We start from the raw sequence: 24536 nt of genomic DNA on the forward strand, positions 1-24536 counted from the left end.
TCCCCAATGGGCTGTTACGTTACTGCACATATGTTGGACCAGAGTTCTCTCCTACAATGTAGGGAGTTCTGAAAATTTTTAAAGGAGTACAAGTTCATCTGTTCAGTAATGAGCTCCTCACTTTAGGCAGACCTCATAATAAGAATCTGTAGGCACTGCAGCGGAAGAAAATCTGGGCCTGTCCTCTGCACAAACTTTGTCTGTTCATTTTCTAAAAGACTACAATACACGGGATAGAGGTCATGCTTCAGACCACACCTGGAGTACTGTGAGCAGTTTTGTGCACCATACCTTAGAAAGGACATTTTGGCCTTGGAGGGTGTGCAGCATAGATTTGCTAGAATGATACCGGGACTCCAAGGATTAAATTACAAGGGATTACACAACCTAAAGTTAAATTTCCTGGAATTTAGAAGGTTAAGATGTGATTTGATCAAAGTTTTCAAGATACTAACAGGAACAGATAGGGCCGATAGAGAGAAACTCTTTCCACTGGTTGGGAACACTAGGACGAGGGAATATAGTCTAAAAATTAGAGCCAGACCTTTCAGGAGTGAAATTAAGAAACACGTATGCACAGAGAGTGGGAGAAGTTTGAAACTCTCTTCCACAAATGGCAATTGATGCTAGATCAATTGTTAATTTTAAATCTGAGATTGGTAGATTTTTGTTTACCAAATGTATTAAGAAATATGGTGGGTATGTGGAGTAAGTCACAGATCAGCCATGATCTTATCAAATGGCAGAACAATCTTGAGGGAACTCTTGTCCCTATGTTCCTCTGCAACCAACTCCACTTAGTACTCCTGATGTGTGCCATTTTCTTCACCATATGCTCCCTCCGAACTGTCTATCTAAATTTCCCTGAGGTGGATGTGCCTGAGCCAATTCACAGATGATCAGGAGCATATGATAGTTTCTTGTTAGATAAGCCAACCTCCTGGTCATCTTTCATGGCCAAATCTAATCAGAAATTTTAGTTAGGTAAAGATAATTCATCAAGAGGGCAGCAGATTGAAATGACAGTTTCTATTGGTTATTTTTGATGGAACCTAGGCCCCCAGTTGAGAATCCCTGGAGTAAGGCAGCAGGAGAGCTCCCCTGCTCTTCTTTGATATATTGTGGGATCTTTTAACAACCAATTTAACATCGCATTGAAAGACAGGAACACATCAGTACTAGACTGGATTATTAGTGGCGATTATCTGCTCAAGTTTCTGGAGTTGGACTTGAATTTACAACCTTTGAACTCAGCAGCGAGAATGCTACCACTGAGCCATGACTGACACTTCATTATATTTCCTTAATAAAGATATACTATTAATTGTTGGGGAGGGTCAAGAATTTGGAAGGAATTGTGCAATTTTAAATTTGCTGACCACACACCTGACTATGGACAATAAAATGTTGGGTTTTATTCGCCTATTTGTTGCTTTAAAGAACTTTAACAAAATCTTTTTCACCCTGTTATAAACTGCCTACTGGGAAAAATAAGTTTTAAAATGTAAAGAAAAATAGAGTTATTTTCAATAAAAAATATTTCCTTCCTTCTTTAGATTGCAAACACTAAAATGCAAATGTTCATCATAATACTGGAAAATACACACAATGAATCTCAAGGACATGTATCCCCCCCAGACCCTTGTCCTCAATATCTGTATCCCTCTTTTCAAGCATTTCTGTTTATAACTCCAGTATGAGTGAAGAAATACTGAATAAGACTACACCTTAAAGTAAAGACTGTGGGCTGGATTTTATGGGGCCCTTGACGTCAGGATCTGTGGCGGGGGGCGGGGCCTGAAGATGGCCCTGGATGAGGGCCGCCACGTACCTCCACGTCAGCAGGACCTGACCTGATATTACCTTGTGGCATCCCCCCAACCCCCGTCGCACGGTAACGAAACTGCAATTTAAATATTTAAATAAATTAAAATACCTGAATTAATTAATTTCACGTCGCCTCCTGATGTCCCGCCGCGATCTTCACCCTGGTGGCCGACACTGCCACGCCTTCGGACCCTCATCCGGGCAAATGAGGCGGAACACTTGTTGTGGGGGGAGGTAAGTTTATCAGTGCGGTGGGGGGGGGGAAAACAAAGTCAAATTAATATCTTGGGTGTAGGGGATTGTGGGAAGGGTTGTAGGTGAATGTTTATGCAGTTTGTGGGGGGAAGATAAGATGGTAAAGGTAAGTTTTGTGGGGGGGAAAGGGCAAATAATTAATTTAATTGTTATGGGGGATGGGAAAGAGGCAAAATGGATGTATTTACTTTTTTAATTCCATTTAACTTTAAGTATTTAAATTTCCCAGTAGGGCTGACAGCCCTTTAAAAATGGCGTCAGTGCCTGCACACAGGCAGCTGGTGCCATTGCCGAGGACAGACAGCCCACCCCCTCCACGTGATCGGGGGTGGGGGGGGGGGAGGTGGGAGGTGGCCTGCCCCAGCTATTTAAATGAGCTGCCATGCTTGGAATCGCAGCTGCTCTTTGACGTGCAACCTGCACGTGCGAGCCGCCATTTTGGCGGGCTTATAAAATTCAGCCCTGTGTCTCACTGAAATTTCATTGTAATTACTTTTTTCATGTCATAGGGTTAGAGCTATAAGGTTTTTTGTGGCTGTATCAGTTTTTTTGAAGTTGTTCAGAATTTTGTAATTTTCTCGGTTAACATATATGACTAAGCAGTATATAAGTAATTTTAGTAGCATTTTGATTTAGTGGCACAAGATGCAAAAGTTACCTTTAGAAACATTTTAAAGTGCAAAACAGTAATTTCCGCCTGTAGCATTGTGGACATGGAAGCGCAGTTGTGAATGATTCACCCTGTGCTTCCAATGCTCCTATGCTGATGCTGCACGAATTTAATGGCACAGGACTTCTGACATGCATATTAGAGCATCAACTTAATTTGGGTTGTCCAACTTTGAGCAATCTTTCCTCATGCTTTCCAATTACCTTAGGACAAAGGAGACAGTCTGCATTCTATCAGCCACCCCTGTTCTGTTCCAATCTTCCTCTGAACATCCAAACAGTGATGGTAGAAGGGAGCAAATGTGGCCACCTTGCTCTTGCTAGCCTTCCATAGACACTCTTCATTGCAGCAAAAATTATTCTTATGATCCCCTGGTCCTCCCATTCATTGTGTCTCCTGTGATCATGGAAACATGCATTCTAAATCATCATAATGAACTGACCTCGCTGAATTCAGCAATTAGATTTTCTGCTGTGTATTCAAAAATAAGAATTTTTTTGTTTGCTCCAAGAACAGTATTAATTAATGAATATTCAGCAATTTTCTACATTTCTTTACTTTTGTAGCATGATACTCAGGATTAAAATCTTATGTGGTAGATAATACATTGTATATTTTGAATGTTAAAAATATCTTTAAGTATTTAAAAGAACTTTAGCAAAAAGACCCAGAGGAGTTGAGAATGTTTAAAATTTATTAGAAAGTTGCCTGTTTTGCAGGTAGTGTCAGGAAGATTAATGAAGTAGCAGAAAGGGTGTAATCAGTTGTGATGATGCTTGACCTGGAGGATAATCATGGTCATGTGATAGATACTGCAGTATAATCATTTTATATTTTGCAACAGATTACAAGCCCATAGCCTGGAAATTACTTTGAGCAATGAACTCTTAATACATTTGTATCATATTCCTCTCTCTGCTGTTTTAATGTAGACATTAACCTATTTAAAATAGACTAGAAAACACTCCTTCAAAACAAAGAGACAAATTTGATGAGTTTATTCCATGTTTAGAGGCTTATATCCTGAGTGCATACTATTAATGGAAGTTTTATTTTACTGCAAACATAGTAATACTTATTGTTTTGCGCATCCAAATTTCTTATTGATTTTCCTACCTTACACCTCCTTTCTGGAAGATTGTGACTTAAAGTTTCATAGTTACCAGATACCCCCCAGTATCTTGCCTAAGAGGCCATTTTTCATGTGTGGATCTAGACAATAAATGCAGTAAGGTTACTCCATTAGCAATATTTAAGAGGCATCTGGACAGGTACTTGAATGAGCAAGGCATAGAGGGATATGGAATTAATGCAGGCAGGTGGGATTAGTATAGATAGGCATTATGGTCAGCATGGATGCAGTGGGCCGAAGGGCCTGTTTCTATGCTGTACGACTCTATGACTCTATTATGCAGGACATCATAATCAGAGATTCATAGATCAGAAGTAGAAACTGTTTTTGGTTTTCCTCTTCTCAGCACCAGGGACTAGGAGTGATGGTGACACCCCTAATCCCGCCCTAGCTGAGATCAGTGACCACAGTAAACAAATCTAGGATATTCCTGGTCTCTGTGCTGGGATACTATGATATGTGGCACTACTGAACCACCAGGTGATCCTTGCAAAACATTTTTATTCTTTCGTGGGATGTGGGCAACGCTGCTAAGGCCAGCATTGTTGCCCATTCCTAATTGCCCTTGATAACTGAGTGGCTTGCCAGGGAATTTCAGAGAGCAGTTAAGAGTCAACAACATTGCTGTGGGTCTGGAGTCACATGTAGGCCAGACCAGGTGAGAATAGCAGATTTCTTTCCTTAAAGGACATTAATGAACCAGGTGGGTTTTTATGAAAATTGATGATAGTCCCATGACACCATTATTGAGACTAGTTTTCAATTCCAGATTTTTATTAATTAATTGAATTTAAATTCCACCAGTTGCCATGGTGCAATTTTGAACCTGTGTTCCCAGGGAATGAGCCTGGACCTCTGGATTACTAGTTCAGTATTACCACTACACCACTCCCTCCCCTCCATAATATAATTATGAATTGTTTGACGTGTGAATATCAATTATCACAGATGTTTTTATTTGCATTATAGCCAAGTTTAGTTCATTTTGCTCCCTATGTTTCATAGATATTTATTTCTAAATTTGTTATTTTATACTGGACAAACTCAATTATTTATTTACACTTAGTTAACAATTCTTATTTCTGCCCTATTATGTACACTGCATCATTAACTATTTTTACCATAACTCCATCTTTAATTTCATGAAGAGCAGTTTGGCTGCTGAATACAAAGAAAAATAAGGGCCAGGACTTTACCGTAGGCGGATGAGAGCCGGCCACCAACTGAAAAGTCGATGGCGAACCCGCTTCTGCCTCGCCTGGGGATCTGACACATATTTTGTGGGTCATTGGGCTTCAATTGTTCTGAGGCGGGACTTCCACCCGCTTCAGGTAGGAAGTCCCGCCTAATGGAGCTGCCGGCCAATCAGCGGGCCGGCAGCTCCTAGACCAAGCAGCACCACCAGGAGCGGTGGCCAGTGCTGGGACTACAGCCCAGCTAGAAGTCAAGATGCCATGGAGCCTGGACGGCAGGTAAGTTTTGGTTGCCTCGCCGGGGGTAGTTGGTCGGCCCCCGGTGAGCTAAGAGTGGTCGTTTGGGGAGATGAGGGTGGGGGGGGTGGTGGTTGGGGTCGTGGGGGCGGCCCTTCATCGGGCAGAGGGTGCCTGATCATGAGGGAACCCTCCAGTATTTTTGAGAGCCCCATGGTTTTGAGGTGGCTTCTCTTGGGTCCAGGATGCCGCTTGCCATGCGTAAAATCCACGTGGAGGCAGGCGAAGGCCCTTAAGTGGCTGTTAAGTGGCTATTTAAGGGAAATGTATTGGTCTGGGCCTGGGGCAGGCTGTTTTTGCCGCCGCTGCCCTGCGTAAAGTGGCGGCGGAGGCGGGAGCAGGTTGGGAAGGTCTCCTGGAGCCTCCAGCTCCATTTAACGCCCACCCACCACCATCCCGCTCATTGTGGTGTTGTAAAATTCAGCTCAGGGTTTCTGAGCAGAATCAATAAGGATTCATATTTGGTACACTGTTTTTATCTTTCCATGCTGTCATCAGTGGTTTGTAATAGTGTCAAGCAAGTTGTATACTAAAGAGGTGGACTGGTAGAAATACTGCAGGTAATGTGAATTAAAAAAGCTCCTTATCTATTTTGCTGTCTCAGATGTTTCCAAATCAATTGGAACAAAAAGTAGTTTTCCTTGTCATAGAGATACAGCATTGAAACAGGCCCTTCGGCCCACCTGTGCCGACCATCAACCACCCATTTATACTAATCCTACATGAATCCCATATTCCTTATCCCATCCCCATCTTCCCTCAATTCTCCTACCTACACTAGGGGCAATTTACAATGGCCAATTTACCTATCAACCTGCATGTCTTTGGCTGTGGGAGGAAACCAGAGCACCCAGCGGAAACCCATGCGGTCACAGGGAGAACTTGCAAACTCCACACAGGCAGTACCCAGAACCAAACCCGGGTCACTGGAGCTGTGAGGCTGCGGTGTTAACCACTGTGCCACTGTGTGAAAAAAGACAGTTACCTTACAACAGCTATTGTTCTACATCTCTGTTCCAGTTATTATTGGTGTTAAACCTGTTGGAGAACAATGAAACTTGACTTAGCAGCAGCAGCAAGCGCAACTACACATAGGAATTAAAACAGAAAGTGCTGGAAATACTCAGCAGGTCAGGCAACATCTGTGGAGAGAAAAGCAGAGTTAACATTTCAGGTCTGTGACCTTTCATCAGAAATGGCAAAGGTTAGAAAAGAATTAGGTTTTAAGCGGAGGTGGGGGAGGGGGCATTGGGATGAGAGCAAAGGGGAAGTTGTTTGATAGGGAAGAGGGTAGGAGAGATTAAATGACAAAGCTGTCCTGGGACAAAGGCAGAAAGTGTGTTAATGCTTGTGGTGAAAGACAAAGCTTTAGTCCAGAGCGAGTGTTAATAGCAGAATAATGAGCAGCTCTGATTACATGAAAAACAGGCACATGGTTAAAAAATAAAATAAAATATAAAAAAAGGCCAGTCATGCTCTGAAGTTATTGAACTCAATGTTCAGTCCGCAAGGCTGGAGAGTGCTTAATCGAAAGATCAGGTGCTGCTCCTCGAGCTTATGTTGATGTTCACTGGAATACTGGAGCAGGCCAAGGACAGAAATGTTGGCATGTGAGCAGGGGGGAGAATTGAAATGGCAAGCAACCGGAAGCTCGGGGTCATGCTTTCAGACTGAGTGGAGGTGTTCCGCAAAGCGGTCACTCAATCTGCATTTGGTCTCCCTAATGTAGAGGAGACCACATTGTGAGCAGTGAATACAGTACAGAAAATTGTAGGAAGTACAAGTAAATCGCTGCTTCACCTGGAAGGAGAGTTTGGGGCCTTGGATGGTGAGGAGAGAGGAGGTAAAAGGGCAGGTATTACACCTCCTGTGATTGCACAGGAAGGTGCCAGAAGAAGGGGACGAGATGTCGGGGGTGATGGAGGAGTGGACCAGGGTGTCGCGGAGGGAACAATCCCTTCGAATGCTGACAGGAGAGGGGAAGGGAAGATGTGTTTGGTGGTGGCATCACGCTGGAGGTGGCGGAAATGGTGGAGGATGATCCTTTGGATGTGGAGGCTGGTGGGGTGGAAAGTGAGGACAAGGGGAACTCTGTCATGGTTCTGAGCAGGAGGGGAAGGGGTCAGGGCAGAGGTGCGGGAAATGGGTCGGACATGGTTGAGGGCCCTGTCAACCACACTGGGGGGAATCCTCGGTGGAAGAAAAAGGAAGACATATCAGAAGTGCTGTTGTGGAAGGTTGCATCATCAGAGCAGATGCATCGGAGACAGAGAAACTTGGGAGAATGGGATCGTGTCCTTACAGGAAACAGGCTGTGAGGAAGTGTAGTCAAGGTAGCCGTGGGAGTCGGTGGGCTTATAATGAATATTAGTAGACAGCCTATCCCCAGAGATGGAGAGAGAGAAGTCGAGGAAGGGAAGGGAAGTGTCAGAAATAGACCATGTAAAGGTAAGAGAAGGGTAGAAATGGGAAGCAAAGTTGATGAAGTTTTCCAGTTCGGTGCGAGAGTAGGAAACGGCACCGATACAGTCATCAATGTACCGGAAAAAGAGTTGGGGGAGGGGGCCTGAGTAGGACTGGAGCAAGGATAGATGGCTCAAAGTTGCCACCCAAGTTGATAGGATTGTTAAGAAGGCGTATGGTGTGTTGGCTTTCATTAACAGGGGGATTGAGCTTAAGAGCCGCGAGGTTATGCTGCAGCTCTATCCGGCCCTGGTTTGACCACACTTGGAATATTGTGTTCAGTTCTTGTCGCCTCATTATAGGAAGGATGTGGAAGCTTTAGAGAGGGTGCAGAGGAGATTTACCAGGATGCTGCCTGGACTGGAGGGCATGTCCTACGAAGAAAGATTGAGGGAGCTAGGGCTTTTCTCATTGGAGCGAAGAAGGATGAGAGGTGACTTGATAGAGGTGTACAAGATGATGAGAGGCATAGATAGAGTGGATAGCCAGAGACTTTTTCCCAGGGTGGAAAGGGCTATCACCAGGGGGCATATTTTAAGGTGATTGGAGGAAGGTTTCGGGGAGATGTCAGAGGTAGGTTCTTTACACAGAGAATGGTGGGTGCGTGGAATGCGCTGCCAGCGGTGGTAGTAGAAGTAGATACATTAGGGGCATTTAAGCGACTCTTGGATAGGTACATGGATGATAGTAGAATGAAGGGTAGGTAGTTAATTTGATCTTAGAGTAGGTTAAAGGTTCGGCACAACATCGTGGGCGCAAGGGCCTGTACTGTGCTGTACTATGTTCTATGTTCTAAGGAATGTTCAACATATCCCACAAAAAGATAGTCATAACTAGGACCCATGCGGGCACCCATAACAACACCTTTTATTTGACGGAAGTTAGTAGAGTTGAAGGAGAAGTTGTTTAATGTGAGAACAAGTTCAGCCTGGTGGAGGAGATGGTGGTGGATGGGGACTGGTTGGGCCTCTGTTCAAGGAAGAAGCGGAGAGCCCTCAAACCGTCCTGGTGGGGGAACATTTCTTGTTCCAGTCCTACTCAGGTCCCCTCCCTCATCTCTTTTTCCGGTACTTTGATGACTGTATCGGTGCCGTTTCCTGCTCTCGCCCCGAACTGGAAAACTTCATCAACTTTGCTTCCAATTTCCACCCTTCTCTTACCTTTACGTGGTCTATTTCTGACACCTCCCTTCCTCGACTTCTCTCTCTCCATCTCTGGGGATAGGCTGTCCACTAATATTCATTATAAGCCCACTGACTCCTATGGCTACCTCGACTATACCTCCTCACATCCTGTTTCCTGTAAGGTGTCCATCCCATTCTCCCAGTTTCTCCATCTCTGACTCATCTGTTCTGATGATGCAATCTTCCATAACAGCGCTTCTGTTCTGATATGTCTTCCGCTTTCCTCAACCGAGGATTCTCCCCCACTGTGGTTGACAGGACCCTCAATCGCGTCCGACCCATTTCCCGCACCTCTGCCCTCACCCCTTCCCCTCCCTCCCAGAACCACGACCAGGGTTCCCCTTGTCTTCACTTTCCACGCCACCAGCCTTCACATCCAAAGGATCATCCTCCGCCATTTCCACCAGTTCCATCATGGTGCCACCACTAAACACATCTTCCCTTCCTCTCCCCTGTCAGCATTCCGAAGGGATCGTTCCCTCTGTGACACCCTGGTCCACACCTCCATCACCCCCAAGACCTTGTCCCCTTTCCACGGCACCTTCCTGTGCAATCGCAGGAGGTGTAATACCTGCCCTTTTACCTCCTCTCTCCTCACCATCCAAGGCCCCAAACCTTCCAGGTGAAGCAGTGATTTACTTGTACTTCCTTCAGTTTTCTATACTGTATTCGCTGCTCACAATGCAGTCTCCTCTACACTGCGGAGACCAAACGCAGATTGAATGACTGCTTTGCAGAACACCTCCACTCAGTTCAAAAGCATGACCCCGAGCTTCCAGTTGCTTGCCATTTTAACACTCCCCCCCCTGCTCTCATGCCAACATTTCTGTCTTTGGCCTGCTCCAGTGTTCCAGTGAACATCAACATAAGTTTGAGGAACCACACCTGATCTTTCGATTAAGCACTCTCCAGCCTTGCGGACTGAACATTGAGTTCAATAACTTCAGAGCATGACCGGCCTTTTTTTATATTTTATTTTATTTTTTAACCATGTGCCTGTTTTTCATGTAGTCAGAGCTGCTCATTATTCCACTATTAACAGTCTCTCTGGACTAATGGTTGTCTTTCACCACAAGCATCAACACACTTTTTGCCTTTGTCTCAAGACAGCTTTGTTATTTAATCTCTTCTGCACTCTGCACTATCAAACACCTTCCCCTTTGTTCTCTTTCCCACACGCACCCCCCCCCCCCGCCCCCTTCACTTGCTTAAAACCTAATTATTTTCCAATCTTTACCAGTTCTGATGAAAGGTCACAGATCTGAAATGTTAACTCTGTTTCTTTCTCCACAGATGCTGCCTGACCTGCTGACTAATTCCAGCACTTTCTGTTTTTATTTCACATTTCCAGCATCTGCAGTATTTCACTTTTATTTGCAGCGTAGGGATTACTAGCTTCAAATTAAAACAAATTGTAACTTTTTTTCCTGCAGCAGTATCGGTAAGCCCAATTAAGGTCTATTTGTTGAAAAATCATTTCACTGACATTGCCCCCTGCCTATCTACACTGAAATATTCCGGTTGCTCCCAGCCTTTGGTTTCAACTATGTAGAACTTACAGCACAGAAACAGGCCATTTGGCCCAACTGGTCTTTGCCAATGTTTATGCTCCACACAAGCCTCCTTCCATCCTACTTCATCTAACCCTCTCAGCAGATCATTCTATTCCTTTCTCCCTCATGTACTTATCTAATTAGAATTAGAATTAGAACATTACAGCGCAGTACAGGCCCTTCGGCCCTCGATGTTGCGCCGACCTGTGAAACCATCTGACCTACACTATTCCATTTTCATCCATATGTCTATCCAATGACCACTTAAATGCCCTTAAAGTTGGCAAGTCTACTACTGTTGCAGGCAGGGCGTTCCACGTCCTTACTACTCTCTGAGTAAAGAAACTACCTCTAACATCTGTCCTATATCTATCACCCCTCAACTTAAAGCTATGTCCCCTCGTGTTTGCCATCACCATCCGAGGAAAAAGACTCTCACTATGCACCCTATCTAACCCTCTGATTATCTTATATGTCTCTATTAAGTCACCTCTCCTCCTCCTTCTCTCCAACGAAAACAACCTCAAGTCCCTCAGCCTTTCCTCGTAAGACCTTCCCTCCATACCAGGCAACATCCTAGTAAATCTCCTCTGCACCCTTTCCAAAGCTTCCGCATCCTTCCTATAATGCGGTGACCAGAACTGCACGCAATACTCCAGGTGCGGCCTCACCAGAGTTTTGTACAGCTGCAGCATGACCTCGTGGCTCCGAAACTCGATCCCCCTACTAATAAAAGCTAACACACCATATGCCTTCTTAACAGCCCTATTAACCTGGGTAGCAACTTTCAGGGATTTATGTACCTGGACACCAAGATCTCTCTGTTCATCTACACTACCAAGAATCTTCCCATTAGCCCAGTACTCTGCATTCCTGTTACTCCTTCCAAAGTGAATCGCCTCACACTTTTCCGCATTAAACTCCATTTGCCATCTCTCAGCCCAGCTCTGCAGCCTATCTATGTCCCTCTGTACCCTACAACATCCTTCGGCACTATCCACAACTCCACCGACCTTCGTGTCATCCGCAAATTTACTAACCCACCCTTCTACACCCTCTTCCAGGTCATTTATAAAAATGACAAACAGCAGTGGCCCCAAAACAGATCCTTGCGGTACACCACCAGTAACTAAACTCCAGGATGAACATTTGCCATCAACCACCACCCTCTGTCTTCTTTCAGCTAGCCAATTTCTGATCCAAAGCTCTAAATCACCTTCAACCCCATACTTCCGTATTTTCTGCAATAGCCTACTGTGGGGAACCTTATCAAACGCCTTACTGAAATCCATATACACCACATCCACTGCTTTACCCTCATCCACCTGTTTGGTCACCTTCTCGAAAAACTCAATAAGGTTTGTGAGGCACGACCTACCCTTCACAAAACCGTGCTGACTATCGCTAATGAACTTATTCTTTTCAATATGATTATAAATCCTGTCTCTTATAACCTTTTCCAACATTTTACCCACAACCGAAGTAAGGCTCACAGGTCTATAATTACCAGGGCTGTCTCTACTCCCCTTCTTGAACAACGGGACAACATTTGCTATCCTCCAGTCTTCCGGCACTATTCCTGTCGACAATGATGACATAAAGATCAAGGACAAAGGCTCTGCAATCTCCTCCCTGGCTTCCCAGAGAATCCTAGGATAAATCCCATCTGGCCCAGGGGACTTATCTATTTTCACACTTTCCAAAATTGCTAACACCTCCTCCTTGTGAACCTCAATCCCATCTAGCCTAGTAGTCTGAATCTCAGTATTCTCCTCGACAACATTTTCTTTCTCTACTGTAAATACTGACGCAAAATATTCATTTAACGCTTCCCCTATCTCCTCTGATTCCACACACAACTTCCCACTACTATCCTTGATTGGCCCTAAACTAACTCTAGTCATTCTTTTATTCCTGATATACCTATAGAAAGCCTTAGGGTTTTCCTTGATCCTATCCGCCAATGACTTCTTGTGTCCTCTCCTTGCTCTTCTTAGCTCTCCCTTTAGATCCTTCCTGGCTAGCTTGTAACTCTCAAGCGCCCTAACTGAGCCTTCGCGTCTCATCCTAACATAAGCCTTCTTCTTCCTCTTGACAAGCGCTTCAACTTCTTTAGTAAACCACGGCTCCCTCGCTCGACAACTTCCTCCCTGCCTGACAGGTACATACTTATCAAGGACACGCAGTAGCTGCTCCTTGAATAAGCTCCACATTTCGATTGTGCCCATCCCCTGCAGTTTCCTTCCCCATCCTACGCATCCTAAATCTTGCCTAATCGCATCATAATTTCCTTTCCCCCAGATATAATTCTTGCCCTGCGGTATATACCTGTCCCTGCCGATCGCTAAGGTAAACCTAACCGAATTGTGATCACTATCACCAAAGTGCTCACCTACATCTAAATCCAACACCTGGCCGGGTTCATTACCCAGTACCAAATACAATGTGGCATCGCCCCTGGTTGGCCTGTCTCCATACTGTGTCAGAAAACCCTCCTGCACACACTGGACAAAAACTGACCCATCTAAAGTACTCGAACTATAGTACTTCCAGTCAATATTTGGAAAGTTAAAGTCCCCCATAACAACTACCCTGTTACTCTCGCTCCTGTCGAGAATCATCTTCTCTATCCTTTCCTCTACATCTCTGGAACTATTCGGAGGTCTATAGAAGACTCCCAACAGGGTGACCTCTCCTCTCCTGTTTCTAACCTCGGCCCATACTACCTCAGTATACGAGTCCTCAAACGTCCTTTCTGCCGCTGTAATACTCTCCTTGATTAACAATGCCACACCCCCCCCTCTTTTACCATCTTCTCTGTTCTTACTGAAACATCTAAATCCCGGAACCTGCAACATCCATTCCTGCCCCTGCTCTACCCATGTCTCCGAAATGGCCACAACATCGAGATCCCAGGTATCAACCCATGCTGCAAGCTCACCCACCTTATTCCGGATGCTCCTGGCGTTGAAGTAGACACACTTTAAACCAAGTTCTTGCTTGCCAGTGCCCTCTTGCGTCCTTGTAACCTTATCCCTGACCTCACTAATACACCTATGCAATCTGCCTCAGCTATTCCATGTGGTAGTAAGTATTCTAACCATTCTCTGGGTAAAGAAGATTCTTCTGAATTCCTTACTGGATTTATCTGAAATTGAAATGGTGGCAGTGTAAAATATATTAATCTGTTTCCAGCAAGAGCAGCACAGAAAATCCTTGGATAAATTCATTGTATATGTCTGATTGATTGAACAGCCACACTGTTTGCTGCCTCGGTCACAGATGCCACAGATCTCCTGTAGAAGGTGCTGCATTGAAACAGACCCCAGATTTAAGCAAGCCTGTGCTTTAAAGCTGTCAGTGAGGTGAATGGCACGTGCCGTTCCTTTGCCACTGACTGCAAAATCCAGGCTGATATAAATGACCAGTTGAGCTTAAGGTTTTCTGATGTTGGTTAAGTGATAAGTATTAAGAGAAGTTCACTGCTGTTCTTCAAAAAGTGTCATGGAATCTTTTGTGTCCATCTGAAAAAGCTGATGGGGCCTCAGTCTCATTTGAAAGACAGGAGTTCCAACAATACAGCACTCCCTCAGTACTGCACTGGGAAGTCAAGTCCTGGAATGGGGCTTGAACCCTTGACTTCTGATTCAGAGGCAACAGGACTATCACTAAGTCAAAGTTGACACATAATAAACAGTTGAGAACTAGCACAGACTCAATAGGCTAAATGGCCTCAGTCTGTGCTAAAATCATATAATGATTATACTGTGATGATCTGTTCCACGGAATGGTCAAGCTATGTGGGTGGGTATTGGGGAATTCTGGCTATCCGTTTTGAGATTATCTGATGACATCTGTTGCTATGCCAACCAACCGAGCAGTGGAGAACTACAATGAGGCTCATGCCAAACCTGGCTTGCTTGTTGGGCACTGTTTTGGAGTCATAAACAATTGGAGTACACATCAAAGAATGTGTGCTAGATGGCTATGGTGATGTAACTATAACTGGAGACTACCTGCTGCCAATCCAACACAATGCCACATGCATGGTTGCTTTTTGTTAGGATAATGATGATATGATCTTACTAAAATAATGCAGCATGTGGAAAGAGCTGGAAGTTGCATGGAATTACAAGAGACAGACAGATGCACAATCACACACCATCCTGACTTGAAACTATATCGCCGTTCCTTCGCTGTCGCTGGGTCAAAATCCTGGAACTCCCTTCCTAACAGCACTGTGGGTGTACCTACCCCACATGGACTGCAGTGGTTCAAGAAGGCAGCTCACCACCACATTCTCAAGGGCAATTAGGGATGGGCAGTGACGCCCACATCCCATGAATGAATAAAAAAAGTCATCCTTCTTGACATAGCTTCCTGATACCACCAAAAAGATGTTTTTGATGACTGGTTTGGGCAACATAGAACAGCACTGTGGCAATGGTATGCCACTCTATTCATGAGTTGACATCTGTGAAGGGTGTTTCCAGTGAATCCTATTCACAGACTTGAATTTCAAGCAGTTGTTAAAGCATTCTCTCAATCTGAATTAGTAGTGAAATTAAATCTTTAATTATTAATGCTTCCTTTCTTTTCCAACTTTCTCCCATAGCACCCTCTTGCAGGGGTGCCAGAAGCTCTCTGGCCTATCTCTTCCACAGGCCCTTCTGTGATCCTAAACAGGCCAACCTAGATCATTAGTGCCAGCAAGTTATTTCACTGTGCAATCCATCATAACTGATGTCAATTCCATTCTCAACTGATGTCTACATGCACTCACTTACACTAGATAGTAAGAAGTGGAGGCCCTGGTTGATTTTTCTACTCTCTATCTTAGGGGTATTGGGTGCAACTGTAACTTGGTACAGATTTTAAATCAAACCTGACACCTTCTGGTCAGTGTGACCCAGCGCTACATCAGGCAGTCCTTTATCAACTATGCCACTGAATGAGCTCATTGAGAGTTTGCTAAATAAAATACTTATTTTCATTCCTTTTGTCCCTGGTCTCTTTTTTTTTTACCATTTTGCAATGTTAAAAAGAGTAACAGTAGTGGGAAATCAGGTACTGTAAGTTGATTTACTCTGCTTCTGAAGTGCTTTGGTTGATGTAACTCTTTTATCTAATGATTGCAGAATTTTTCAAGACTGAACTTGCATTATGAATTTGTAAGCATTTTTTCAATCAACTACAACTTAAGGAAATCATACGGTTAGGTTTAAAATATCACACATTTCTTTGGCAGCCTAAAATGCGCTATGAATTCTATCTCATAGCCTCACAGCTCCAGTGACCCGGGTTCAGTTCTGGGTACTGCCTGTGTGGAGTTTGCAAGTTCTCCCTGTGTCTGTGTAGGTTTTCGCCGGGTGTTCCGGTTTCCTCCCACAGCCAAAGACTTGCAGGTTGATAGGTAAATTGGCCATTATAAATTGCCACTAGTATAGGTAGGTGGTAGGAGAATATAGGGACAGGTGGGGATGTGGTAGGAATATGGGATTAGTGTAGGATTAGTATAAATGGGTGGTTGATGGTCGGCACAGACTCGGTGGGTCGAAGGGCCTGTTTCAGTGCTGTATCTCTAAATAAATAAAAATAAATAAAATAAATAAATCTCAGTTAAAATAAATCGTACAAGGAAAAGGTGAAAAAATTGTCTTTGTGAACCAGGTGGATATCCAACAATTTATAAGATCAGAAACTTGGCTTTTATAACTTGTTTTAATTTTTAATCTTCTAATGCTTTTCTTGCATACGAGAATAATTTCCATCATCAGACACATCTGCTGTTCTCATTTAAAGCTTCTTACATCATGTGAAAACTATGTCGGAGTCCTGGATACATCATCCACTTTCCTGGTCTCAACATTCAGCTGAGTATATTGTTATCCTAGCAAGCAGTTCTTTTAGACATTCCATAGATTAGAAATCTTTTCTCATCACTAGGGAAGTCTACAAAATGTTTCTTTGAACTCATGTAGAGTATGGACAGTAATACAAAATATTCTGAAAAAATTGGATTCATTTTGATACTGTTCAATATTATCGAAAACCATCATTAAGGCTCGAGGAGTGAGTTGGGAATCTGATTGCTGTTAAATATAAAACAAAAATGTCCCTTTTATTTGTTCTTTGTAACAAAACATCTGAATTGGTAAAGCCTAATAATCCAGTCTTCAAATTGTGTTATTACTGTATCAGGGTTGCCCCACTCCCCTTGCTTTACATATATATTTGTTCACTCAAATACTGTCCAAATTCTCATTTTTAAAAAATGCAGCAAGAAGTTGCTGTACTTATGAGTAACAATCTGTTCAGCCTGTTAGAAATTTGACTGGATTAATAATTTAACGAATATGCAGGCACACAGGTCTTCACACTGCTGTACACCAGTACGGTCCTGACTCCCAAAGAAACTTGTATATAGATCAAAGGATTGAAAAGTCTAATCACATAGCAGTTAGACTAAATGCCTCTCTATGACCTCTCCGCCCCATAAAAACCGTCAGTCACACTGGGACGCTCTAAGGGTCAGTCATGCAGAACCCTGGGCAAGCCCTAAAGATGAAACAATACTAAAACTGCAAATTCCATTTATTAATTGTAATTCAAAATTCTTCAAATATCATATCAAATTTGGAAACGTATGATAGCCTAATGTGAAATTTTATTCAGTTTAATAAAGTAAACTGTTGTGTAGATTGCACATGGTTAAGGGTTACTAAGATATGTAAGATATTTCACAGTCTTTCCAATGAGTATCTTAATATTTAAAATAATAAATATACTTGTGAATTGTCATTCATTCTCTAACTAAATGTACAAGGCACTCCTTATGCTATTCCCCCATCACATATCAATGGGGTAGCTTGTGAGCTCTTCCATTCTGGAGGGAGACAGGTGGAGCAAAGCGGGCAAAAATGTGATGGCCTAGAATTTCAATGTCCACATTCCCATTTTTCTGGCGCTAAGTGGACACCTAATTCTCCAAAATGGTGAGCAGGAAGTATGTGCACATTTGTCACTGGAAGTGCACAGCTCACCGTATTGGTCATAGGTGCACACTAAAACAATCGAAAACACTGAATAAGTTATTTAAATTATGATCCTGCACTGCTTCCATGTCCCTTTTTCGATTTTGACATGCTCAGCACCTGACTCGCCACAAGTTGAACTCAGCCAGCAACTTCTGGCGCTAACTGGCAGAAAGCACCCTTGCCAGCGATATTTAAAGAGGTCATGCAGTCCTGACAGGTTGGTTGCTTGTTTGTCATTTCAGGCTGCTGGTTAACTTCTGAGCATTTGTGATGCGTTTTATGACTCTGGAAACTTAGTTTGTCTGCCAAGCAGAAAATTTTGCTGGTGTTGCACTGTGATTGGTTCCCTTAAAAATAGTTGACTGCAGTCATGGGTGGTCACATACTGCTGCCTTTAGAGCTGGACGACAGGGGGAGAGGCAAAAAAGACAGCAGGGGCTGCTGCCATAAGAGGTAGGAGGTGGAGGACACTGTGCAGAAAGTTATACCAACAGTGAGTATACTGGAAGAATTATCCTGTCTCAGCTTCACTGGGAAGCAATGTCTGAGTTGTGACTTTGTCACCAAGCTATGTCACCTGCTGCAGCCAAACTGGAATCTTGCACCAGGGCATGGACAGCACTGCCCGTGGCCCCTAGCTTTTGAGCCTCTGGCACCATTCTGGCTACAGCAGGTAGCATAAATGACATATCCCAGTTTGCAGTACACTACTTTATCAGAGGGGGTTAATGAGGCTCTCTACATCAGGAACAGCTACATCTCCTTCCCAATGGACAGAGCGAAACAAAATGAAAGAGCTCCACACTTCACCTGCGTGGCAGGCTCTCCCAGAGTATAAGGTGCCATAGACTGGAACCACGTTATCTTGTGTGCTTCATATCATGAGCCTCAATGTGCAGCTGATTTGCGACCACAGGTCATCATATAGGTCTGTACCCAGTTTCCTGGCAGCAGTTATGACTGTTTCATTCTGCGCCAGTCCTCTGTTCCACCTTTATTCCAACAAAGTGATCAGGTAACAGGCTGGCTACTTGGTAACAAGGAATATCCCCTCCAGACATGGATCATGACTCTTGACAGGATCTCTGGCACAGCTGCAGAGGTGGCCTACAATGAGAGCCAAGCTGCCACAAGGAACATGATCAAACAAACAGTTGGTATGCTCAAGCAATGCTTCTGCTGTCTGGCCCCTTCCAGAGGAGCCTTTACAGTATACTCCTTAGTGGGTATCCTGAACTGTGATCATCTGCTGCATGCTCTACAACTTTGCCATCATGATGGACCAGCCCTTACCTCTATTTGGGCAATAAGAAGTGCAGAAGGAGGAGGAGGAGCCTGAAGAGATGGAAGAGCGGAAGAGGCACTGACCACCAGAGTCCCAAGCTGTCAGGGCTGTCAGAGAGCAGCTCATCAAAGAGCCATTCACCGAAATCATTCCGCCCATCCCCAATTTATCAGCAATACCACAATCCATACCACTGCCCCTACTACCACCAGCTGATTGCCACCTTTCAGTCTAGCCTGACAGTCTTCACTTCTCTTCACTACAAATATAAACACTAACACTAAATCTACAGCAAAATAACCAAATTTATGAAATAACTCAATTCTGTCTCTATCTAAGAGTGAACATAAATAACTATCATCTATCCTTGTGCAAACCCGTGGCAATTAACATGGGTGGATTATGTAGGCGAGGGGTGCAAAGTTTCTAACGTGAAACCCAGAAGTCCCCACACAGAAGGCAGCCTGATTGACAGGTTTGGCTTCCAGTCAGGTGCGGAGCACTCCAGAGCAGGCCACAGGACCAGGTAGATCCTCTCCACAGCTTGCGTTGGTGGGGGGGCAGAGCGGCAGGGTCCAATTCATGAGGGAGGGGCGGATGCCCGATTTCTGACCTGGAGAGTGAGGTGGCTTTCTGTTGAGGCATTCTCCTCTTGGCCCATTTACCTTCTACTTGAAGATGTAATCACCTCACTTCAGCTGGGTTTCCTGAGGCCTGAGAAACCTGGCTGCCAACTGCAAAATCTTCAATTAAAGTGAAATCGAAGGCTGCCAGCCTCATTAAACTAGTTAAATTGAAAATCTGCCTCTTGGGAGCGGTTGGCTGTCTGCCCCCTGTCTTGCCTCCATAAAATCCAGAAGTGGGCAGGTTGGAGGCAAATTGGAGTTCGGTTTCAGATTTTGAAAATTTTAGCACCTGATCTGAACCCAACCCACCTATTTTTCTGTGCTAAAATTCAGTCCTTAGTTCTTTGTCTTTTGTTCTTGTTTAACCATCCTCATCTCCTATGGCATATTTCCCCAGTGGCTAGGAAGTGGAAAGCTACTGAACCTCCATTGAGGACAATACAGATGAAAAGTCACAAACCTGAAACTTTAACTTTGCTTCTTCTTTCCATAGATGCTACCAGACTGGCTGAGTATTTCAAGCAATTTCTGTTTTTATTTCAGATTTCCAGCATCTGCAGAATTTTGATTCTGTGATAGGGATTGTATTGCACTGTGTTTGGAAGATGTGCATGCCATAGCTGAATAGCTGGAGGTATATGGCAACAGCAAGTGGTGGGTGTGAAGCTGGCAGCATTGGTGGTGTGTGTGAGGGTGAGGTAGAGTATCTGGATGTTAAATGTGAGTTCTGAGAGCCAGCTGCTGGCTGAGTCTGGGGGTATGGTGGGTTATGCAATGTGAGAGCCTGGTAGAACGATGGGTGGACATTATGTGAAGAATGCAATCTGTGACCTTGACCACCATTTGAGGTAATTCAGCTTCTTGTGGCACTGCTGCCAGCTCCACAGGGGAATTGATCCACCTGGTAACCTGCTCCTATTCCCTTCTGAATGTGGTCCTTGAGGGTCTCCTGGCACCCTCGCAGATCCATGGCATCTCTTTGTCTGCTCACCTCCACCACAAATGTCTCCAGAGCTGCATTCATCATCCTGGAACCCTCTCTCTGCCCTGGTTTTCCATTTTCCATGTTTTAAATTGCAGCCATATTATTCAGTGCAACTTCCCTTTAAGGGGGGCAGACTACCTGTAAGGGCAGAGGGCTGCCTGCCCTGTTAGCACAATGCTACTTGGTCTCCAGCAGCACAGCAGATGCTCGGCCCAATGCTACTATTGTGATAATGAGGTGGTGGCACCAAATTCACGTGCTGTTCACCTCCAATGGAACTGGCATGGGCAAGTCACGAATTGCAAGCTCATGTCCGAGACGTGGGGTAAGGCAATTTTTAGCCCCTTATGTCAAATGTTGCAAAGACAATTTCAGTACTTGAAGGGTTAATGTCTCTGAGACCAACCAAACTAGGTTCACGTCTCTCACTTACATGAACAGAATGTAAAAAAAACTGCAGGAATGCACTCGCATAAAATAAATATATAATTTAAACCTCATGAGGTAAGTCTATTCAGCACATTCTCAAATGCCTTTTCTTTGACATCAACATGAACACCACTAAAATATTCATACACAAATACAAATTATTACAATAAATCAGATCAGAATCACGCTTTGATGTCCGAATAAAGTTGCCAAATAAATTCAGGAGCTTTATTGTCTGAATAATTTGTATCACAACAACAACAAAAATCCAGTCCTTATGAAAGGAAAATTTGGGCAGTGAAATGCATATAAAAGATTTATTCTTTCCCTCATAAATAAAATTTATTCATTGCATCCACCAGCCATCACACAGATGGTCAGAAAATTGGCTTTGTGCATGGAGATGTGGATTCAGGCATGAATATTAATATGAAACAGATGTAAACGCATATTAATATGCATTTGTCTTACATGCCCTGACTGTAGAATTTACTTATTAAAAAGAGTCCACAGAAAAATTAGAAAGTATAAAACAATGGTCATTAAAAAATAATAAATAAAAGATGGTGGATTTTAGAATTCTTAAGACTCACCACATGCTGCCAAAATGCATTATATCTTTGTTCTGAAACTCACACTTTGAAAGTGTAAAACATAAAGTCACAACATGAGCCTGAGAAATACACAGCCGTACTGAAAATTAAAAGCAGTTAGCAAAAAAAGTATTAAATCAAGAGCCATAAAATCAAAAGGTTTATGGCAGCCTTAACACAGTAGGACTGAATTATCATGTTAATTTAATTTCCATTCCCAAATGAACCAGAAGGCACAATAAAGGTCAATTAACTAAGTACCTTCACGCTTTCATTTCTGTTTATTGCTTCACTTAAATCATAGGGAGACACCAGGAAGACAAACTTCTTCTGTTATCGAGCGAGCTTCTTGAAGAAGGAGAACCAAGGCCAAGCCTTCACAGTGAATGGAAGAGATGAAAATTCAAGAGGTGGCAGCCTGGCATCATGTTTTTCTCCCAGAGGAGAAAAAAAATTGTTTAATGTCTTGAGTTCTGAAAGTCCTTTGTAGCTTGAAGCAAAAGCAACACATTTTGTTCACAGAAATAAACATTTTCAAGATGATTGTTATTGTTATTGTCTAGTTAATAGTAACCAGATCTGCAATCATTTTAATTAAAAGTTTTTTTTCAAATGTTTAAGATTTAAGTTTAACTTTTTTATTCACAGCTATTGAGAATGGATTATGAAAAATGAATTAAAAAAGATATATACCAAATAATTGAAAAAAATTTCTTGCAACACTATTTGTTGTACTGATAACTCTAAAACCTTATTTTAGAATTAAATACAGAAGGAATATTCATGTAATGAATTGTGAAACCAAATTCTTTCAAAATGGTCGGTCTGCACCTGAACAGGACTGGGACAAATATCCTTGCAGGAAGGTTTGCTAGTGCTGTTGGGGATGGTTTAAGCTAGCTTGGCAGGGGGGTGGGAACCAGAGCGCAGTCTTAGATAGGACAATTTCAGGGCAGGAAACAGGAGGCAGAAAATTAGCTAGTGACTCTGAAAAACAGAAGAAGCAAAGGTTAAAAAGTGTGCAGCACAGGTATTTGACTGTGATAAACAGTATTTAAATGCAAGTATAGTAAATAAAGCCGATGAGCTGAGGGCACAGATAGACACAAGGCAACATGATATCGATGCTATTACAGAAACTTGGCTTAAGGAGGGGCAAGAATGGCAACTCAACATCCCTGGATATAGCGTTTTCAGGCGGGATGGGGAGGGAGATAAAAAAAAGGATAGGGCATGGCATTATTAGTTAAGGAATCAATAACTGCTTTGAGGAAGGATGAGATGCGAAATGAATCATCAAATGAAGCCATATGGATGCAGCTCAGAAATAAAAAAGGGCAGCCTCACTACTAGGAGTGTACTATAGAACCCTTCATAGTGAGAGGGAGATAGAAGAACAAATATGCAGGCAAATTTCTGAGTGCAAAATCTATAGGGCAATAATAGTTGGGGATTTCAACTACCCCAATATCAACTGGGATACAAACAGTGTGAAGGGCACAGAGGGCACAAAATTCTTGAACTACGTTCAAGAGAAGTTTTTTAGCCAGCATGTAACAAGCCCAATGAGAGGGAGTGTAATTCTAGATTTAGTCTTCGGTTATGAAGCTGGGCAAGTGAATGAAATAACAGTGAGTGACCATTTTGAAGATAGTGACCATAATACAGTTATTTTTAGCATAATCATGGAAAAGGACAAAGATAAAACAGGAGTAAAGGTTTTAAATTGGGGCAAGGCAAATTCTAAGAAACTGAGATGTGATCTTGTGAAAGTGGACTGGATACAGCTACTTAAAGGAAAATCAGTGGCAAACCAGTGGGAGGCATTCAAAAGCAAGATACTACAGGCACAGTCTAGGCATGTCCCCACAAAATAAAGGGTGATACTGCCAAATCTAGAGCCCCCTCATTATCTAGAAGCTTACAGGGTAAGTTAAAGCAGAAAAAGAAAGCTTATGACGATCACAAAAATCTTAATACTTTAGGAAAGTCTAGAGGAGTATAGAAAGTGCAGGGGTGAAGTGAAACAGGAAATTAGAAAAGCAAAGAGAGGACGTGAAAAATTATTGGCAGCTAAAATCAAGGAAAACTTAAAGACGTTTTATCAGTATATTAAGACCAAGAGGATAACTAAGGAAAAGGTAGGGCCTATCAGAGATGTACAAGGGAACTTATGCATGGATGCAGAAGATGTGGGCAAAGTTCTTAATGAGTTTTTTGTCTCTGTTTTCACAAAGGAGAGGGATGATGTAGACATTCTAGTGAAAGAGAAGGTTTGTGAAATATTAGATAAGCATAATGAGAGAGGAACTACTAGAGGGTCTGACATCCTTGAAAGTGGATAAATCGCCAGGGCTAGATGGATTGCATCCCAGGTTGTTAAAGGAAGCCAGGGAGTAAATAACGGATGTGCTGAGGATCAACTTCAAATCCTCACTAGATACAGGAGAGGTACCAGACGATTGGAGGTCTGCAAACGTTGTACCATTGTTTAAAAAGGGTGCAAGGGATAGGCCAAATAATTATAGGCCGGTCAGTCTGACCTCAGTGGTGGGCAAATTGTTAGAATCAATTCTGCGGGACAGGATAAACTGCCACTTAGAAAGGCATGAATTAATCAGGGATAGTAAGCATGGATTTGTTAAGGGAAGGTCATGTCTTACTAACTTAATTGTGTTTCTTGAGGAAGTAACAAGATGGATTGGTGAGGGTAGTGCAGTAGATGTGGTCTACATGGATTTTTGTAAGGCATTTGACAAGTTCCCACATGGCAGACTGGTCAGTAAAATGAAAGCCCATGAAATACAGGGGGTTGTGGCAGGTATGATCCAGAATTGGCTCAGGGCCAGGAAGCAAAGGGTAGTAGTTGATGTCTTTGTGAATGGAAAGCTGTTTCCAGTGGCGTTCCACAGGGCTCAATGTACGGGTCCCTTTCTGTTTGTGGTTTATACTAATGATTTGGACTTAAATGTGGGAGGCATGATTGGGAACTTTGTTTTTGACACAA

Source organism: Heterodontus francisci, chromosome 5 (assembly GCF_036365525.1).
Source record: "Heterodontus francisci isolate sHetFra1 chromosome 5, sHetFra1.hap1, whole genome shotgun sequence".
NCBI lineage: Eukaryota > Metazoa > Chordata > Chondrichthyes > Heterodontiformes > Heterodontidae > Heterodontus > Heterodontus francisci.